The sequence below is a fragment of the Chlamydotis macqueenii genome, chromosome 1 (assembly GCF_036417535.1).
Source record: "Chlamydotis macqueenii isolate bChlMac1 chromosome 1, bChlMac1.mat, whole genome shotgun sequence".
Classification (NCBI taxonomy): domain Eukaryota; kingdom Metazoa; phylum Chordata; class Aves; order Otidiformes; family Otididae; genus Chlamydotis; species Chlamydotis macqueenii.
In genome coordinates, this window is record NC_141556.1 from 194,429,392 (window position 1) to 194,451,121 (window position 21,730).

General features: G+C 39.6%; 1 protein-coding gene across 1 annotated transcript in view; it reads left to right on the forward strand.

Annotated features, from left to right (window-relative positions):
* The window catches only part of ATP8A2 (ATPase phospholipid transporting 8A2), a 302,400-nt gene that overhangs the window by 165,205 nt on the left and 115,465 nt on the right, over nt 1-21,730 (forward strand). The gene's annotated exons all lie outside the window — the stretch shown is intronic.

The window sequence follows — 21,730 nt, forward strand, 5'->3', positions numbered from 1 at the left end:
CCTTAGCAAGTACTAAGTAGTCTTAATGCATGTTTGTCTGTGTTACCAGTCTGGTTCTGCCTCATAAAGACAAAGACATAATTAACTATGGATGACTTCAGGCTGTCAGAAGAGTGAAGGAGGTCAAAACTTGGTCTGCCAGCTTTTAAATGTGACAGTTATTTTACTTTCTGCTTGCTGGATTTCTCTGCACTCATGCAAAAGCAATTAAGGTTTGGAAAGTGAGAAGATGGAATGTATTAGCCCTAGTTGTATCTAAGTTCAGCAGGGATTCGTTGAAAGTATGTGTATTTTTCATATAAACTATAGAATTCTTATATGTGTAAGAAAAGAAATCTAATATTGTATGCTCTCATCCAAAACCAGATAATTCTATCTTCATAAATGGCAGTGCAGACTGATTTTGTTAATGTTAACTAATTAAAATATGTGGATGGCTTGGTAGCAGCAGAAGTGTAAGCTGTCAGTAACCAGTAACACCTGAACCTCTTGGCATTATTTGTGATGAGGATTCCTGTCAAGTTCAATTTTGGTAGAAAAGTGAATGTCCCCTTTGGGTTTACTAGCAGTGTCTTGACCTTTTGTCCCTTTTGTTGGTGAGGAGTGACAGGTGTCTGGAGCAGCTAAGCAATATGACAGTCAGCCTGTGCTTTGTGTCAGCTGGCATTCATTAGCCTTAAAAATGACATGTGGTTTTGTGCTACTCAGAAATGTGTTTGTGCCTGTGAATACATCCTGCTTCATGGACAAGATAGGGGTAAACTACTGAGTTGCTTTACTTTCTCCTGTTTTTCTTTTTTACAGTGTTGTGATTTAATATGTAAATGCATGATGTATCAGAAATTTCGAGATGTGACTTCAGTAGTGACATGACTAATCCTTGTTTGCCTGCTGTGGTCTGCTTTGGTGGCACCACACTGTGCTGTGGTGGTGGGTCCAATAGCTTTCTGCGCTGGGAGCTCTGTGCAGTGCTTGTCTTCAAGGTGCCACTTCCTGTAGAAAGTCCAAGTCCCTCCACCTGTCGTTATGTTCCTGTACCCATCAATGGGTTGTGCTTTTGCCATCACTTGAGTCCACAACTGGGCTGTGCTTTAATCCAACATAATTGCACACTGCCATTAAAAAGGACGATCTGATCTTAATTTCTCCCTAGGACCATGTTCTTTTCCCTCCTTCCTTGCCAAGGCATCAGTGTTTGTACAGCTGCAGGATGAGCTCTTTAGGGTTAGAGTTCAGCCAGATTATGTTCCTGATGTACACAGGAGTTCTTGGATGAGAGGTAGGACCAGCTCTTCTGATAGCAGTGTAAGACTTTTGTCAATGTACATGTTATTTTAGTAGGCTAAGGTGGGAGCTGTTGCTTGTGTATCTGCAGAAAAGACACCAAAAAATCACATGTAAAGGTTGTGAATTGATGTTCATGATATCCCTAGTAATCTCATGACATAACTGCTTCGGGACTTACAATCAAGTAAGTAGTTTTTCCCTTTTGGGCTCTCTGGGTGTCTGTTACTCAAAGGCATCCCAAACATTGAGCTGGGAAAGAGGGAAGGAATTTGAGAAGTGGTAGCTGATCCCAAAGGCACATCTGAACAAAAAAACCCTTTCCTTATGTCTGTCATGTGTTGTTCATGTGCACAAAGAAGCTATAATCTCTCAAAAATTGAGAACACAGTGGAGACCATAATTTTAACAGAATGCATGAGCAATTAGTGGATTTTATGGTGTGTGATTTGTGGTATGTGATGGATCTTTAAGAATGTGCATTAGGCCATGTGGGCAGCAAGGAGGAGCTGGCTTGTGCTAAAATACAAGGTATTCCTGCAACAGAGGAGTGATAAAATGATGGCAGTGAAAGTCCTGGCAGACTTTGCTTCTCTGGAAGCAGTTAATACTATTTTTCAGGCAGTTCCTAATTTATGCTGAGTTGAAATAAGAAGGTGGGAGCGGTAAATCTAGGGGGAAAAGCAGGAATATGTTACCTAAAAACAGGATAGTGTTTCAAGAGATGCAAGATGTAGGAATTACCCATCTCTTTAACTTGTCTGGTACTGCTGAGAAAACGTTCTAGGGAAGGCATGAGAGAAAAGCTAGAACATCTTAAAATATGGATTAGGATTTGAAATCTGGTTTTGACTTTTGACTATGTAAAAAGCTACAAGTAAGCCTGGCAAGCCCTTCGTTCTTGGGCTTGGTGAAGAGAGGGGACCGTATGCTGGTGGTCTGCAAAAGGTCTCTGGGGTTTGTAAAACCCACTTGAGGGGAGGGTAGGGGGAGGATGGCATTTGGATAGGCACAAAGCTCTCCCCTTTTAACTTAATTCTCTCCCTGAGGAGATCTGTTGTGTCTTCAGCAGTGAAGTCATTACCTTGTTGGCGTTCTAAAAATGGTAACACACAAAATAATGCAACATTTAGCATGCTGGGTCTGATACTCCGTTATATTATTGCTACTTATATGGTTTCTAGTTAACAACATTTACTTTATGGCTTTCTTCTGCTTACTGTCAGGATAGCTACAGTCAGAACTACTCATGAGCATGAAGATTTATCTGCTGGGATGCTTGTTTTTTTATGGGAGTCTTGAAGTTGGCTTGGTCTGTTTTTGTTTTTTTGGGGGGGTTTTTTGTTGTTTTTGGTTTTTTTTTTTTGCCTGACTTCATTCCCTATAGAGCAGGTTGTTGGATCATAAATGACGGTCTCCTGAGAGCTCTGCTCTTCAGAAACTCAGGAGAATTCCTATGGTCATTGCTTGTGACTCTTCACCTAGTTGACTGTATTGTAACCTGAATGTTGGTGACTGGGTTTTTTGGGTGAGTTTTTCAGTTGTTTTTCAACTTTTTCAGAAGTTCCAGTGCTCCCTTTAAACCACACTGGTATTCACTTGAGATTCATCACTAAATTTGTTATTCCTTTCTTAGGAAGAAGTAAATCTATGGGGTTTTATTGCAGCCCCAAAGCAGCATTAAGTAATACAGACACTGGGTACAATCAACTTAACTTGGGGTTGTGCTCAGACCGTTGGTTGAATTTCTCATTTGCAAGGAAAATTGCTGCTGCATACACTTCCAGAATATAAAGCATAGCAGTACTACCACATCTACTGTCACGTTTAAAATAATGAAGATCAATGGAACTTCAGTTATCATATTTCTCCATTTGGAGGTATAGCTGGAAGCCACTCTGGTGGGCAGGAAATGTCTGCTCTCTTCTGTTCGGACAGAAGTAATTGCTATATAATTCTAGTACATGGGGAGAAACAGACCTTCACTTGCCTGGCTTCAGTTATTTCCTCACCACCACCGCTGACATCAGTCACAATAAACTCCTGCAGTGAGTATGTATCCTGTTCCAAAAAGCAATTTTGGCAGATGACTGCCTGCTTAATGATATACGAAGAATGATACCCTAAAAATGGCTTTTGTATTGCATTTAAATAGCTCCTGCTTCCATTGCAAATGTGAAGTTCTTTTGGCCTTGTCTTGTGGAGTCTGGCACTGAGAATAGTCTTTTGAGGTGTTGTGTAAAAATAAAATTTAAAAAACACTGTCAGCTTTTGTCAGTGCTTCTGGAGCTGGTGTAAGTTTTGAGGTTTGGCCGTTTCTTCTGCTGAGTGCCTGAGTCCTGCAGCGGCAGTCTCATCTTTTGGAAAATGTAGGCTTATTCTAAGCCAGCACTGTTATGTGTCTGGCTCCTTTGCTGGAAGCTGCAACACCATACTGGGCATAGTTCTCCTTGAATCTTTTCCCCTCGAATCACTGCTTAGACAGTAAAATACAGAATCTCTTTTATTCCATAGCTCTACCTTACTACTGAGTCTTTCAGCTTTGAAAAATAGTAGTAGAAGAAAAAGGAAATTTTTGCATGCTGTGGAAACTGTATGAAATCACATTTGTTTTAGAAAAGCTATTTCAGTTGTGGTTGTGCTTTGATAGGATATGTATCTTCTCACAGGATTTCCTGTTCAATTCATTGGGTTTGTCTGTAGCAAGAGACAAAATTTGAACTGGTCAGTTATATCAGCAGAAAACCACTTAGTATGGAAAGCAAAAGCATCTTTTTACATCCTAAGTTTTTGTTTGAATTTGTTCTTGAAAATCATTAATTGTTTGGTTTTGCCAAACTATGCTAGGAAGTTCCATCCACAAAAAAATCATTTGGGGTAATATTGGTGTTGTTCAAGTGCTCTCTGCTGCGTCATCTGAGACTAATTGCAGCTAAATCAGAGAAGAATTAGAGTTTTAAGGCCTTTTACTTAAAAATGCGTATGTTCTCTAGCACTTGTAGGTTTTTTCCTTCCAGGCTATGTAAGGCTTCCTTCTAAATTGAGTGTGCATGTTTGGATATGAACCATCTGAAGGTGTCTTGCTTTACCATTCATAAAAATCTTATTGTCCACTGTAAAGCAGAAAGGGTGCTTTTATAACAGTTATCATTCACAGCTCTTCCACTCTGTTGGGGAAGAGGAGCAGGGAGAAAAAGAAGATAAAAATTGTAGTACCAAATGAAAACAGACTTTGGGGTTTCTCTTTAGTATTTCAAACAGCTGGAAGTCCGGCACAGGTCCGTTTGAGAATTAATACCGTAACATTCTATTAATGATCAGTGAGTATCACTATTTCCTGACAGGCATTTTGAGCTGACTCACTTGAATGCATTTGTCCCTTTGTATCCTTGATGTATTTCTCTAAGAGAAGCTATTCCTGTGTTTACATTACTCCTGCCTAAACCTATTTCCCAAACTATTTTGAAATCTGCATTGTATGTACAGCAGGAGGCTATATAGTTACCATGTGTCAACTTGGTAATTCCCAGTATTCCTTATCCTTAAAAGAAATCAGTTGCTAATGAAAATTAAAAAGGAGTAGTGTAGAACGTGGGTATTGCAATTAATATTTTCAGTATCTGACTTTGTGGTGGCTGTTTCCCAAAATCTGAAACAAGAATTCTTTATTGAACTTTATGATATGAATAAAAACTTCTGAAAGAATATCTGTAGCCTTACGAAAATGAATCTGATGGAGCCAAATCAGTTGCCTTTGTTGTAAGAGTGTAAGATGTTCTCACTTGGTGCTGCAGAAAAGAAAGGGTAAAAGTTAAACTGTATCACTGTTCCCTTTTTCCCTATCCACAATGTGTAGTTCTGTGCTCGCATCTCTTCTAGGCATCTAGCAAGTCTGACAAATTATTTTCGGGGTATTTTTAGTGTAAAAATATGTGGATTAACTTGGTGTCTGTGTCACTGCTGCCAGCATAGTGATTTTAGCCTGATGGCAGATATGTGCTGCATGCTGAGATGAGGTGTGTAGTGCTGCTATTTCTGGATCAGTGTTGGAGGGATCTAAACTTGCCATGTTTTTTTCCTGCATTATCTATAAAGAGCAATACCTGAAGCACATTGTCCACAGAAGTGATATCTGCCCTTTACTGTAAAGGGAACAAATACTCTTTCCAAAAGAAGGGCAACTGAGCTACCCTGTGTAGCGTGGATGTCTGGGGACCAAGAACTCAGGCTGGACTAGGGAGCTGAGGTTTTGACAGTTTGGACTTGGCCCTTGCACGTTTACCCAGACAAATTTACTGTGTACAACACTGGTAATACTCTGATCATGGTGATTAGATTGTATGGTGACCTTCCACTGTGTGCTCTGGCTTCCTAAAGGAATTCTGAATGGCATCTGCTTTGCCCCAGAATGTACTCCACTCACTAGTCCTGTCTGTGTGTGTGAACAAAATCTATTTGCTCTGAGGTCCTGGAGATGAGCTGCTGTGTATCTGACCCAGTGTCCACACAGGGGTAATAGTATATTCTTGGGAGATGTTACAGGGATTCCTTTTGGATAGATGGTTGCCTCTGGAATGCAAGTTGACTGTCAGTCTTTTTTCCTACTGGAATACAGCTGGCAATGATCTATAGCCATGAATGTTCAGGTTGTTTTGACAGGAATTTATCAGAAATTACTAAGCTTCTTAACTTTTGATACCACTCTCTTACTTTCTCAGGGCATTAACTTGGAACATGAGATATAAGTGGCCACACCTATGTGCGAAATCTTCTTTTCCAGCTCCAGTCTGGCCTCAGAGCCATAAACTTGAGCTCCAGATTTAGAAGAATACTCCTCATATGACAGACCAATCTGCATTCCAGATAAAATAAAAAAATTACTAGGGCTACAACACACACTTGCGGGATGCTGCTTGCAGCACAGCTCATACTCTGTCCAGAAGTACAATGGCCACCTTAGGAAGGAAAGCAAACTGAATCAGGGGGAAAAATAGCATTTTTTTATTGTTTGAGGGAGGATTGAGGCAGATCCTTACTTATTCCGAAGTACTTTGCACTGGTGACACATTATGTCTCAGAGCTGCCTGTCTGTCTTATTTTTAAATGTTTAACTGAACTCAGTTTCTTTAGCAAAGAATATAAAAATCTAATGCACCTGAATACAAGGTCTTACTCCATAATGTGTTTCAGTGCACTAAAACATTTAACCAATACTGTTCAAAACTGACAACTGGGGAATACCTGGAAGGTGACGGGTTGTTGCCAGGGTGACACAGGATGCTCTGTGTGTGTATTTTTAGTTAGAATCAGTCTGTCTAGAGCCCAGGGGTCTTAAGAAATGCAGGAAACTTCAGAAGAAACAATCATCCTGGCTCCATCCTACAGAAAGGCAAGCATGTTGTTCTGTTTGTGATAGTCTCTATCGCATTACTCCTGATCAGGAGGATCTGTAAACTTCAGGAGGGTGTTTCCCAGGAGGTCATGGCTTGTGTAGTGATTATGAAGGCAATTCACAAGTGTAATTTATGCATCAGTAGAGTTGCTGTACAGTGGGTCTATGTCCATCTTTCCCCTAGGAAGGGAAGACATCCTTGTGCTGCAGCTGGTTTTATTCTTATTGGCCTACTGCAGGTGATCCTTTTTTCTTGACATTATTTGTGTGTTTTCTGATACAGATAGGCTCCCCTGAAGTGATCCTGCATGTGTTGCTTGCTTTCTCTCAGAACTTCTTACAAAATTGTTAAGGATTTTTATGGTGTCTTGTATCACTTATTTCCATAAAATATGAGCACTGAAAATGGACAAGTAACAATCTTTATATTCCCCTTTAGTGTTCTGCTGCAATGGCACTGCACAATTGAAAGGTTAGAGCCAAGTCCCAGTTTTTTCTCAGACTTTGTCTGTTTGGGCCTGAAGATAGATTTGCAAGCTGCCAGCTTACTGGGAGGGCTCTTGTTTAAACAGGCAGATCATAAGCTTAGAAAGGGAAAGATTAGCAGTCTTACTTAAAGAAAATAAGGAAATCTGCATTTTAAAAGATAAGAATACAGTAAAATTGTGCTTATAGCTTACAACAAATGTAGCAAAGTGAATTTTTTAAATAGATTGTGAATGATACATATCATACAGTTCTTTTTTTTCCTTAATCTACGATTTACAGCTTGGCTTCCCTGTAGAAGTTTGTGGTGTATAATGTGCTGTATATGCTGAAGTTTTGATTTGAACCTGAATAACCTATATTAGGCTTGATCCTGTGTGGGTATTAAAATGGTTTACAGTAAGTAGTAATCAATCATAATAAATGACATATGTTGATACCAAGTTGTAATTCTGCTCAGTGCCCACAGTCATATTCTGATTTGAAGTAACCTATTGCGGTTAAATTGAGTACATGTGTGCAACTCACTGAATTTAACTGCCTGACTGTTTACTGTTGGTTTCATGGTACCACATAAACTCTGAGTACTAGAGTCTTTGAAAAATGAGATGTCCAAAGCTTTCAGTTATTTATCTGTGTCAGAAGTGGTGATGTGCAGTGTAGAAGACCTTTAGAGAAAAGACTGAGAGGAAAAACCAGCTTTAAATCACTCCAGGGAGAGCTTCAGAAAAACAGAACCCAAAACAGTACTTCACTATTTTCAAAGAGACTTATGCAGGCATAGCTGCATGACTCTCATTAAGTTCATCTGAGTCATGCAGCTAAAGCCCCATGCAATGTTTTGAAAATGTAGGAATTAAAAATGGTCTTAAACCAGACATCTGGGCTTCTATCCAATTTTCTGGTGGTAACTTCAGATGCATGCCATTAATAAAGCATCATCTATGGGCTAAATTATTAAACTATAGAGCTCTTTGCAGATGGCTTATAAGGCAGTCTTATTTAAACAAAAATACAAAACAAAGAGAGAAAAAAAAAACAACCAAAAAACCCTACAACAACAAAAAAGCCAAAAACTTCTGTACACTCTTCAGCAACCATTGCTAACCACAAGACCCTTTTCCTTTCAAAATGTGTTAACCTTTTGTTCACCCTCATACTTTTTCATTGTCTCTTACTTTCTCCCCAAAGTTCTCACAAGGGTATCCATCTGAAGTCCATGTTCTGCTTCTGACTTTTCATAGTAGAAAAAAACTATTTTCTCTTTGCTTGTTCCTTTATCTCAGATGAAGTTCCATACAATGCAGATGCTAGGATGGGGAAAACACACCTTTTCAGAACTGAAGAGGCTGCTTTTCTCATTTCCTGTCTTTTGTATTTTGATGCTGACAAGAAGGTAATGATGTTAGTAACTCTTTAGAAGTTTAATATAAAAAAAATTCTCAATAGTGAGGAAGATTATCTAATTAACTACTTCTGTAGATTAAGGTCTTAATGAGTGAGGTTTGGTTTTGTCTTCAAATACCAAAAACTAAGGTGTGTGTAGTTATCGGGTTATCAATGTCGTACTGTAGTCTCAACTATATCATTTCAAAGTTTGACAAGGGTTCTGTTTTGCCTTAGTCTCGTATAAGTATGGGAGGAATTACTAAAAATGTAGTAGTGAAAAGATGAGCCTCTTGCTCTGCTTTTACACAGCTGTTCTGTGGCTTTTTGGAACAGTGGAATCTAATAACTTGCTTGTAACATCTGTAGTTTTGGCACGCTGATGGCAATGCGCACAGAGCTGGCCAAGGGAAACACCTCTGTGATGGCTATGGGCAAGTAGGATTGCTTTGTTTCAGCCATGAGAAATAGCTTGCAATATGCTTTTGTGGCATAGTTATGTATTGGCTTTTTTTAACTAGCCAAGGTATAAATTATTTCAGCACTGGCTTTGCTTCAAGACATACTATTCATCTTTGTGAGACATTGGACTTGTTGGTTGTGACTCTGAATCTAGTTCTGTGTTGAGAAGAAGCACTGTGCTGAGAAATAATCTTGAAAGCTTTAAAAATTTCTATACAAAGCAAAACAACTTCTCAGTGGGCTGCATGTTATACCTTATCTGAGACCTTGACTTTGAGCATAACTAAAACCTGTAACCACCAATACTTTTTCCTCTTTTGATTTTTGGGAGAAAGCTAACACAGCATTTTTTTAGTACCTTGAGTATCTTATTTTAAATATGATTTACCCTGTAGATTTTTCTGTAAGCATACATGTGATATGATTTTACAATTCAATAGTTTAGATACCTATGCTATACTATGAATCTGACATAAAAAATGAATGCTCTTTATTTGTTGTGCCAGGTGTTTTGTTCTTTATTCTTTAATCATAGGAAACTCAGTTCCTAATGCTCAAAAGTATTCATATAAATTGATTTCTTCAGAGAAGCACCTTGTTTTGTGAAAAAATACCCAACAAGTAGCCCTGACATCTCCTCGCTTCCTTAAATCTCTGGTTGCATCTCTAACTATGGACAGAAGGTAGAAGCTTTCATAGAGCTTAACCTGTTTTCTCACGTGTGGTCTGTTTCTTGATATGTGAGCTTGAACTCTGGAAACACATAAAATGGTAGCACTGTAGTTCTGGGGGCAGGGTGGTGATTTGAGCTCAACTTGTGCTGTTTCAACAGCATGAAAAATATTTTGACCCGAAAGAGAGCATTTTGATTGTAAGGTAATTCAGATGATTAAAATCCAGGTGTTGTAGCTTTTACTTTAGAAAACATTTCCTAACTTGTCAAATCCTCTTCCCTTTAAGAAGAAAATATTCAGTAGTCTTCAAACAGGACATTGTACTGTCTGAGCACAAGGCACATGTGTTCATGCTAGATCCTGATTCTAGTAAGACAAACAAGGTAGAGAATAGCTCCCTGGGAATGACTGAAAGTGCTGAAGACCAAGCCTTTGCAAGTCAGCCCCTTGCAAGGGACTTCAAGCCTAGTGTAGCTCAGAAATTAGGTGTATCCTTAGGCTGGGGCTTTTTCACTGTGTGTTGTTTTCAGCACTGGCAGGCAAAGAAACCTTTGAGTGGCAAGATGACTGATGCAAATAGCCATTCACCCTCTTAGAATTATCTGAAGACCTAACACTATGGCAGTGAAAACGGATTGGGTAGTGTTTCTGGGGATTAAGCAAGATTTTAAAAAAAAAGGCTTGGTGTTAAAAGCAATAATTATATTTAATAACTTGCCTGAAAAATGCCGAAGTTATGAAGAGTAGATGATCTGATGGGTAAATTCTGGACGTGTTTCCCCAGAAGTGTTTGGACATGGCTGTATGTGGTGATATATACTCTGTTGTTAGAATTGAATGACTGAGACAGATCCCAGTGTAAAGTGGTTTAAAGTTTCTTCTAATATTTGAGTAGTGCAAGCAAAATAATAAGCTTTTTCCCCTCACCTTTCAACCTTCAGTGCTGAAATCCCCAAGCAGTGAAGCGAAGGCTATTTCTGACATCCTACATCCTCTTTCTCCTCCTGTAGTCATCAGAACTACAAACAAATGTTCACTCGCCCGCCATACGGGCTTGCCTGCACAAGGAAGTTACAGTGGTTTGACTGTGATGTGATTGTAAATCCACTTAAATTGGTTCCAAATGTTCTGTGATTACTCTAAGCCTGATTTAAACTGAAATGATAGTCTGAGTAGTTTGTTCTGCAGACTTAAAACCTGCATTTTTAAATTGAGTTGATTGTATTGCTGCACTATGGACGACGTAGTCTTAAATGGAACATAAAGTCACTGTCTGTTGTGATATCCTATTTGGAGTTGAAACGACTCTGAGAAAGTGCTCCTGAGTGACTGGAGGCTGGGAGAGCCACATGCACTATGAGGGTTGTTTGCTGTGTTTAATTCCAGATGGGTCTCCGATGTCTTGAGGGAGCAATAGCTATGCTGTGTTTTTCAGTTCTTCCAGAGAGCTGACTACCAGGCGTATAGATGTGGACTGGCTTGTGTCCATATTACTTAGTGTTAGTATGTGGAGGAATAGTAGATTGAGTGTATTGTCGCACTTTGTACTTGGTCTGAGTAGACCAACTGTGTGGTGTTTTTTTTAAACTTCGATATGCCGGAAAGAATGAGGTTTGTGCTTATAGCATTAGTGAGGTCTCATATTGTGGATATAGGGCAAGGTAAGAGGATATTTGAGGCTATCAAGCCTGCCAATAGAGCTTGAAGGACTGCATGGAGTGAGAGTGCCAGATTTCAGACTAGCTGTGGGCCATATGCAGTGAAAGACGTTTCATAACTTAAGTGCTTTTGCCACTGGAGAAATCTTTTGATGCCAAGATAAAGGACTTCTCTTGCCTCTTAGCAGCATTGTTTAGAACAAGTGAGACTTTTTTTTTTCCCCATCCTTAGGTGCTGTCCCAGATTTTCATTGTGTGTAACCACTCAGTCTTATTATGTTTTTGTGGAACTTGGTAAAAAGCTACAGAAACCAGAGGTACATCACTGGTCCACGTTCAGAGGTCATTTGTCATGAAGGGTTTATCCAGCAGGCGGGTGATGGTGCAGGGTAGCTTGCTCTGGTTAAAAACTCATTTGCAAAATGCTGTGAAACTGAGAGCTGGCTTGTAGCAAATGTAGTCTGCCATAGTCTCTCCTTCACTACCAGCCCTTTCAGGAGAGTAATGCATTAAAAGAAGTGATCTCTGCTGCTTGCTTGGTGTAGTGGATGTGAGAGTACAATACCCTCCCAAAGCCACGTAATGCAATTTTGGACTAACTTCAGGAATCACATGAATACATCGCTTCTGTGTATGAACTTCTAGGTTTTTTCTCATTTAAGGTATTTTTCCTAGCTACTTCGATTTTTCTTTGTATGCAGCTCTGTCAGAAGATATAGTGAATGCTTGAAAGGTACACCAACAATTTCTTTGTATGTATCGCAGTGAAAGCAAGCTGATTGCTCTTCAAAAGAAGTTCAAACATCATTTTTCTTTTAGTGAGAAGTACATCAATAAGTAATTTACCAGTGAAAGGATGGCATGTGCTTACAATGTGCTGCGTATTTTGGCGAAAGATGTTTAGGATCTAAGTCTTTTAGCTTTTGCCAGCGTGTAAAGAAATAAATTTAGACGTAAATTACCAATATTGCATGTATTTTCCACATGAGAGGAGTGGCAAAGAGAGCAGGGGGAGACCTTCGTAAACAAATCTTGGATCCTTTAGGGAAGAGGTAGCATATTTAAAAGCAACTGTGTAATAAGAAAATAAGTCCTGTCTGTTTTCAGATTGTCCCACTGATGAAGAAAATTGTTGTCTTAACAAATAAAAATGGAACAAATGTAAGATAAGTACTAGGGAGCTTTTTGGACTGTATTGTGTGTCCTGGTAGTTCTGGGCTAGCGTGTTGTTTCTGCTGCAATGCTAACTGAGCTGTGGGTAACGAGAAAGGTGGGCTGCTCCTGGGATTGCTGCTGTAAAGGGTTTCTCCTGTCAGTATGACAGAAGATGAGCTGCAGTTTCTGTAGCAGTCTGGCTTTTCTGTTGCTAGTTTTGCTATTTTCCTTGGGTTCTGAAGTGTCGGTAAAACTTGATATAAACTTCCTGGATAAAAGTAGCTTAATGCAAAGGCTCACAGAATCTGAATTTTATTTCATTGGGAGGAAGGGGGGAAAACAGGCTTGCAGGGGGAACCTGGCAGTTCATGTAGCTGTAATAGGGAATCCTAAGGGACCTGTGGTTCCAGACCTAAAATGACCTTGCTACAGAACTGCTCCTATTACATTTAATTCAGCAGCTCCACAGAAGGATTCCTTTATGTGGTGACAAGAAAAGCAAAATCTGTGAACCTGCATTTATAAGTGTAACATAAAGGACTTCTGCAAATAAGAAGGGAAAGAATTAAAATGAAATGTCCTGTAAAATAGGAGCTGAATAGTGACAGGGTCTCTGTCACCATCAGCTTTATTCAGTCAGTATTCAGGATGCATACATGGGCCCTTGGAAATATTAAAATAGTTTTGATTGCTGTAAGACATTGCCTGGGTTCATATCCAAGAAAAAAGAACGCTCAACTGTATTCTAGCTACGTTAAATGAACATTAATCTCCTTATCACTTTCTATCCTCGTGCCCTTTGTGCCGTATGCAGGTATAAGTGCCATATGCAGGTGTAAGTATGTGGACTGGGAACTTTGCTTCTTTAAGCTATGTATAGGCTGAATGGAAACCACCAGGTTCACAGTGTGATGAAAAGAAGCAAACTAAGAGCAGAAATAGTACCGTTTTCTTAATGAATGACAGCATTCTACACAGTCCTCTTCCTAATTCTGTTCTATCTTTCTCCACCCTGATAGCCTCTACCCTTAAAGGGTTAGTGCTTACAGATTCAACTAAGTCTTTACTATGTGTTCCTTTGTTCTTGCAACACCATCACGCTAACTGGATGTGAAAACAGGATACTATGACTTAAGAGAGGTTTTTTGCTTGTTAGTCACTTCAGGGCATGTACATATGTGTGTGTGACAGAAAATGTGTTACAGTGAGTGGGACCAAGTGTATTCCAGTAATGTCCCACAGATGCAGCTTCTCAAGGATACACAGTCCCAGTGTGGGTATTTAGATACTGTCTTTTGACATTTCCACTCTCCCCTTAGCAAATGTACACAGTTTGGGGTTTGTTTTTTTTTTTTTGTATTTTGTTTGTGAATTTCTGGGGCCAGATTTCTGTTAAAGCTTCTGGTCTCAGTATGTGCTAGTTCTGGTATGAAAGGTGTTGAAATATTTTGTTGTTACAGGTCTGTGGTCAAGTGCTTTATTCAGGCTACAGTGAGCCCTAGTGCACATCCCAGGTGTGCGGAGCCTTGGTGGGTGTAGCCTCACTTTTGACTCCTCGCATTATCAGGCTTCACTCATGGAGCAGTGTGTGTTTTGTTGGCTTTCCTTCTGTTTGTACGTTCCATACCAGACTTGCTGGCCTGTTGATCTTTTCTGTAGCCCTTTCTGTGCTTTCCTTCCCTTTCGTTGCCCTTACTTGGGCAGCAGTAGTAGCCTTATTCCACACTTCCCTAATCTTCTATTTCAAATACTGTTTTTCTTTTGCTTTCGAGTATTTTTTGTTACTGGATTCTAAGTGCTTAGCAAAACTTCAGGTGGGTAAGTTACCTAAAACTGATGTTTCCTCACCTGTTAATATAAATAGTTAAACTTGTGTCATATTTTATCCATTTGTTTCAGCACAAGAGAACATATTAAGAGTAAGTCCTCCAAAGCACTTCTATTAATTTATCATTGGCTGAAGATACCACTTAGCCTCAGAAAAGCCAGCAGGTCATTTAAAACCATGTAATAGCTTCTCCTTATCTTTTTATACGAGATGTGGGTCAATTACACAGTTGTGGAAGTTGTATCAAGACCAGTCTGGAGTGATTACGTGCTGAGGAGATACTGTAAATTCTCATTAATATATGCCAAGCTGTTAATGGTCATATTGTACCTCTTAGTTCCACAGTGATGTGCTAGTAGACAAAGGTAGTTAAAGTAGTTGATTAGGGAAATCCTGGAGGCAAAAAGCCCCAAAACAAACAAAACAAAAAAAAAAGGAAAAAAAAAAAACAAACCCCAAACAACCCCAAAATTAACATCAGTGAGTTGGCTCCAACACTGCGGTCACTGCTGCTGTGGATGGTAAGCATATATTCCATATCAGTGGAAATCTTCTCTTTCTTTAGAAAAAAAACTAGAATAGCTGTAAAGAGAGTTAAGGGTAGTATTTGTTTTGTAAAAGAAAGCTGGTGGTACTGGGAGTTAATAGCGTGAGTTTACATGGCTTGGCAACAGACAGTGGCCTGGTCTGATGTTTCCAGCTTGCCAGCCAAGCAGCTGAGCCCACCTTGCTCCCCAAGCACAGATGACAGGAGGATGTTGCCAACAAGCTCCTGCATTGTTTCACCCTCAGCTGTCTTCTTCCAGCCATCTCAGCCTGACTTCCAGCCAGAGTGGGACCTTCTGGTGGCTTTGTAGGATAATAATGGGCAACTTCCCAGCATCATCAGTCTTGATGATCTTGACTGTGCAAGAGCGCGGAAGCTCTGCATCCTGATGGGACCTGACTGAACTGTCCTGTGCCATGTTGTTTTCTCATCTGATTTTTAAAAAGTCAGTATGTGAGTCCTGTCACCTCTAGGGTGTTATATATAGACATGATGAGACAACCCTAGTGTGGCAGTGTCAGCTTTCTTGATACTCCGAAAAACTTAAGGAAAGATGAAAAATAAATTTGGAACAGAGCTGGCTCTATTTATAAAAGGGAAATGTTCTGAGGAACTGCTAAGTTTAACCACCTCTTTTGGCAAGTACATTTGCCCTTTGGCAACACAGGCCATTTCTAATCATGTTATTGTAGGCTTGCTTCTGCAGCAATTAGTGTGCAGGAGAAATATTAAGTCCCTGGAATACTTCACACCAAAAGAGCTGGAGAAATATGCTGCCCTTTCTCTACTCAGTTTCATAAGATTAAAAAAAAAATAGCCAGATTACTGTTCTACATTTGTTCTAATGGGCTACATGTTCATTTTGCCAGTGATGTAAATATTAAATGCATAATTTGGCATACTGATCAGATGGTCATGTAACTCAGGGAATGAAAAAAAAAAAAAAGAAAAACACCGCCCCACTGTGAAGAGAAGGAGTTTGCATGGTCTGCTGTGTTTTGTTAGGTTTTTTAAACAGATTAATCAGTATATTGGGGCCAAATGTTGTTGGAAGAGGCTGTCTTCTCATGTCTCAATGGCTAGGTCCTTTGATGTATACTGCGTAGTCATCTGCAGATGTGGTATCTTTACATGGTGCTCAAAACTCCTGGGACAAGAAACATCATTGTTATCTAATGGTAACTGCTGAGAAAAAAACCCAGATATTTGCTAATTCTTATTTAATTTTTAAGTCTTCAGAATTATTTTGAGGATTTAAACTGTAAGAATTCCTAGTCTGTGAAACTGCGGGATGATCCTCTTCATGCCCCTCATGTCCCTCTCCCTTCTGTTCTGCTCTGTGCTTGCCTCTCCTGTTGAATGCTGCCTGTGCTTTGGAGGAAGGATGTTGGCAGTTGATGGCTTAGAGAAGAGGAGCATGGGAACTGCGTGTGTAAGGAAGAAATAAAACTTTCTGTGTATGCCTCTTTTATAAGCAGAGAACAAGGAAGCTGATAAAACTGTGCTCTTTAGTATGCTGAGATATAAACTGGGTATCGTAGTCAGCAATAGAAGAAATAACAGCTCTTTAGGCTTATTTAGTAAATCAGTGTTTAAAGCCAGGAAATCTCTATTGTATTGATTGCTTTGATATCTATTTATCTGACCAAGCTTTGCAGTGAATGCATAGTTTGCTTGTTTTTAATGAGACAAAAGCAGCATGAAACTTTAAAAATAATTGCTAACGCTAGCAGAGAAGATCGGAGATTATTTTTTAAGCTTAAATGGGCACTTGTTTGGGGTGCACAGGCCTAGAGGAAATGTTTTTCAATTGAAAAATACCAATCTCTTTTCTGCAAAGAGTTAATAAACCATGTGGGGAATAAAAGGAGCAAGCAAAATATTCCTTGGCAAATCAAGTGAGTCTCAGGCAGCCATGCCTAACTTATTAACAAGGCCCTCTACCTATATTATGAAATTGATGCTATACATTCTCTAATGAAGGGATTATTTTAAGGCTGTGTGCATTTGGACAGGAGTAAGAGTCTAGTATTGAGAGACATCTGTAACAGGAGATTTTTAATCATGATACATTATTAATGAACTGCATAGGAGACACAAACCTGTTTTATTAGGCAAACTGTAAATGAGCTTATTTGGTAAGAGCATGCAAAATGTGTGTGTGCTGAGAAGAGGATATTTTGACAATTTAGCTCATTTCTACATAGTAAAGACATCCAGGCTGGCTATAATTGGTGCCTGTGGCAATTGTTGATACCCTGACTACATTAGCTTTCTGTGCCCTTTAGCAGAATTGGGAAAACATTTCTAGTACTCGTTAAGCTGTCTGTTATCAAGACATCATAAATATACACATTTAGAATAGATCATTTGCTATCCCAGTGCCTTAGAGCACTTAAATAAATTAGTTCCTGCTATTTCAGGCATTAATGTTGCAGTAATTATGCGTGAAGCAATAATGCAATTAAAATTGCCTTCCAACTTGCTCAAGTGGGAATATTTTTTGAAAATACTACTTGATCTTTTCTCAAAATATACTCTAGAGCAGGTGGGATGGGCCTTGTGGTTCAGAATGGCAGTATGGGACTTGTTTTACCTCAAGATTCTCAGCTTGCTTGCAGCTCAAGTCAATATTAACCAAGTGTTACCATCTGTTGGCTTTTGCTGACCTCTGGAAGGAGACAGCAGTCAGAATTTTTTTTTCTTTTTCTTTTTTTTTTTTTTTCTTCCCCTGTTTTTCCTCCTTTCTAGTGGCGAAGTGCCCACATCACAGCTGGCATCGAGCACTTCAGCAGTGGGGTTTCTTATTTAAAGAACGCAGCCACGCTTCAAGGCAGGAAACATGGGCTTGTTTTCAGTTTGCACCATCTTCTGTTTGTGCACAATACCTCCTGGTTTCAGATCTTTGCAGTATCTGCCGTAATAAAGCGCAGCAATATATCAACACAGATTTCAGCCCTAGGTCTGAATTTCTTTACATTTAAATTGGACCTCTTGTTCCTTGGGAGAGAAATATATATTTTGTAGCTGAGTTACAAATAAGCTTTTCCAGCTTCTTGGCAACCAGGTAATAGTTAAAGTGAAAAGATTTCTTTTTTTTCCAGCCAGAAAAGCAGTTTAATAACTTTGGGTCCATTTGTTCATAGCAGTATTGGAGCTGAGCCCTGCAAACCCCTGGAGCTTGGCAAGCCGGGCAGACTTGGCAAGTTTTCCTACCAACTTACCAAGTCTGTGTCAAGCATGGGTTGTTGCAACTTCAATTTTTTTTAGTACATTTAAACAGGAACATGGAGGAGAAGGGTTGTGTGAGTTTTTGTTTGGGGTTGTTTGTTTGGTGGTTAGGTTTTTTTTTTGGGGGGGAGGGGTGGGGGATGTCTTCTTTGCCCTTAAAAAATACCATACTCTCTCTACAAACAGCTGGTCCTTAAACCTTGTGTGACAATTTATGGCTTGTGTTAAATTTGAAATATATGTATATTTTACGCAGAGTGTCTGATTTACTGTTGACATTAAGATATTGAGGAAGTATAGGACATTGTTTCTGTCAATTGTTATTTCATAGTGTGAGTCTCTGGAAAAGACAAGCATAGCTGTTATTTTTCCGTGTTTTGTAACTGAGAGCTTTTGCTCCCTGTTTGGAGCGTGTGGAGCGTGCAGACTTGCGTAACAGTTGGGAATGTGCTCACTTCTAATTTTCACCTGAATGGATCCTGAAAAAAAGTTCGAATTTGGCTTTTTATATAGCAGAGTATTGAACTTTCTGAATCTTAGTTCTTGCCCACCTAAATCGTAGCAGCCTTGAAGTAAGGAGAAAACTGTTCTGAAAGAATTTTCTACAGTGTTGAAAGGCACTACAGAAGACTAAAGATGGTGACACCTAGATATCTATTTACCACACATTCATCTCAATAATCTCCTGTAGTGATGGACTCATCGCAAAGTGGTTTTAGCAGAGTCTTTAATGAATTCTGTCAGCCAATTATGGTAGAGTAGGAACTTTGAGTAGAAAGACTTGATTGTTGAGAGGGTATTTTTCACTTGTACTTTGACAAACTGTCTGCTGCCTTGTAATGCATCTGAACAGCTTTGCTTTTTCCAAATTTTATACAATTCTATCTTCACTTCATTACTGATAAGGTTTTTGTTGGGAAATGTGAGTCTAAAATGTTAGCTTTGCCTGGTTTGGGGCTTTTCTTCTAGCTGTGAGCCAGCTACAAAAAGTCTGGCTGCTTAGTTTTACCCACTTGATGGAAATCAGAAATGTCTGTTACTAGAGGACTAGATGTGGGAGATCACGGTTTCAGAAAGCAATGGTTTCCTAAGTACCATAAGCCAATGTCATAAAAGGTCTCAACGTTTGCTACCAAACCTTTGAAGTTTGCTTTGCCCAGTGGGATCTAGAAAACTGAGCAGAGCACAGGCTGAGGTTGCCAGCTAAACAAACGGGCTTCTGATTTGTGAGTGATTTGGTTTTGTAGGATTGCTGCCCTCATTCATAGTTGCAATTAATTGCAAGAAGCCTGGAGATGATAAATGCCTAGATCATCATTGCTAAATATCTGGGAGTTTGCTTGTTTAAAGGTCTATTTCTTCCTAGGAGAGGAAACCTTTTCTTCTTTACCCAACAGCCCTAAATTAATTGTTTTTCTTTCTGGGATCTCAGACTGTACCCAAGATCTTTCATTTAGTTGAAACATTCCAAGTGTGAGAGAGGTTGGTCAGTATGCTACTTCAGGCCATTAATTGAGTCCTTAGAGTGAGATTTAGAGAGCAGTGATCGTTCAAGGTATCAGTACAGTAGAAATGCTGAAAAAAGTTGGTATGTAGAACCAAGAAGTCTTTTTTCTGGACAGAGCTGGAGAAATGAGCATTTAAATGCTCACTTGATTTAAATGAATACATGATTACAATGTGAAAGAATGAAGAAGAATTTTGCGTGAGGAGGGGAACTGGCTACATATTTTGCAGTTTATACTAGACTGACTGATTTCAACTAAATGGAGATGGAATTAAACTGCTGGCCCTTAAGAAAGCTTGCAAGGGCACTACTAAACTACAGTCTGCCAAAAGGGCAATGAGTGAGTATAGAAAAGCGCAAACCCTAGAAGGACATTGGGTGAAATTAAGAGAGAGTCTCTCTAGGAAGAGCAACTGAGGGTTGAAACAATTTTGTAAAAAGTAGGAAAAAAAGTCTAAATGACTTGTCTGCTGTGCAAGACACATCTATAAGTAAATAGATACTGAACAGTGAGAGTGCGTTGGAATGGTGATATAATAGATTTAAGAACAGCTGTAGAGGATGAGAAAAAAGGTTCAGCTAACCTTGATTTCTGATCTGTGAGCAGTGGAAGTTCTCTGGCAGACATCTGATCTCCAGCTTTTGTCCAGTACCTAAAGGAGGCCTACAAGGAAGCTGGAGAGGGACTTTTGACAAGGGCATGTAGTGATAGGACAAGGGGTGATGGCTTTAAACTGGAAGAGGATAGATTTACATTAGCTATGAGGAAGAAATCCTTCACTGTGAGTATGGTGAGGCATTGTAACAGGTTGCCCAGAGAAGTTCTGGATGCTCCATTCCTGGAAGTGTTCAAGGCCAGGTTGGATGGGGTTTTGAGCGACTTGGTCTACCAGAAGGTGTGCCTACCCATGGCAGGGGAGTTGGAACTAATGATTTTTGGTGTCCCTTCCAACCTGAACCATCTTAAGATTCTATGATTTCTGTCTATGATTTTTTTTTTCTAATGGCTTTTTACGTTCACAGCATCATCTGGTAGGCATTTCCAAGATCAGCCATGCATGTGTTGTCTGAAAACATTTCACTTTGTGTAGCCTGCTAATCTAATTTCTTGCCACAGTGGCAATTTGAACAGCTTTTCCATATTGTCAGTCTTGTAAATATTTTCATCTTCCTCTGAATTGTTTCTGTCCCTTGCTAAAGCGTCTTAGCCTGTTCAGATACTGCACCCATGAAGACAGTTGTAGGTCTTGATGCAGCCTTTTTATCTTCTCTTGACCTCTTTCCTAGTTAGTCTTTGTCCATTTTGGGTGGGAGCAGAGAAGGGGCCAGATGAAACAAAGTTAACTAATTGCCATCTGAGGTATTTTGCTAGGACACTGAGGTAGTGAGCTAGAGAATGAATAATGCCAGTAGGAGGGTGCTGCTGTACATGAGTGACAGAACGGTGTTGGGAAAGATGCCTGGCAGTGAGAGCTCTGGGCTGTCAGGCAGTGTAAAGGAATAGGTAAGGGCATCACTTGGCTGCTCTGTGATACCTAGTGCATCCAGTGCAATGTGAACTTGTAAAGTAAATGCAAGACAAAACATGTTCAAGGGGGGTGGGGAGGGTGAATATTCTGCACACAATGTTGAATTAATTTTGAAGAAAGTGTTGTAGTGCACTCTGGATTCTAAAAGGGGCTACGGTCACAAATTCACAGAAATCCTTTGATATCCATTAATCGCAGTGATTCACATGTGAACTGTTTCAGGATGCCCTTAAAATGCTATTATTCTTCCAGTTTCAGATTTACTTGGGAAGAGATAATTACTTCCCTTCTTTCTTATATTCTTTCCTAAGCTTCTTTCGCTGCCCGCTGACTGAGAAATAAACTTTGTTCCAACCCAGTAAAGCAGTTCTTGTTCCAAAAAGCTACTTAAAGAAGATAAGAAGTAACTGCTCAAGGAAGCTAGATCCAAAGAAATGTTGAAAAGAGTTCACCTGTGCACTGCTGCTTATAGCAGTCTTCCAGGGTTGTGGCATACAAAATCCTCTCAATTGGAAGGCAACTTGGAGGCCGTCTAGCCCAACCTCTTACTTAAAGCAGGGTGAACACTAAATTCACGCCAGGTTGCTCAGG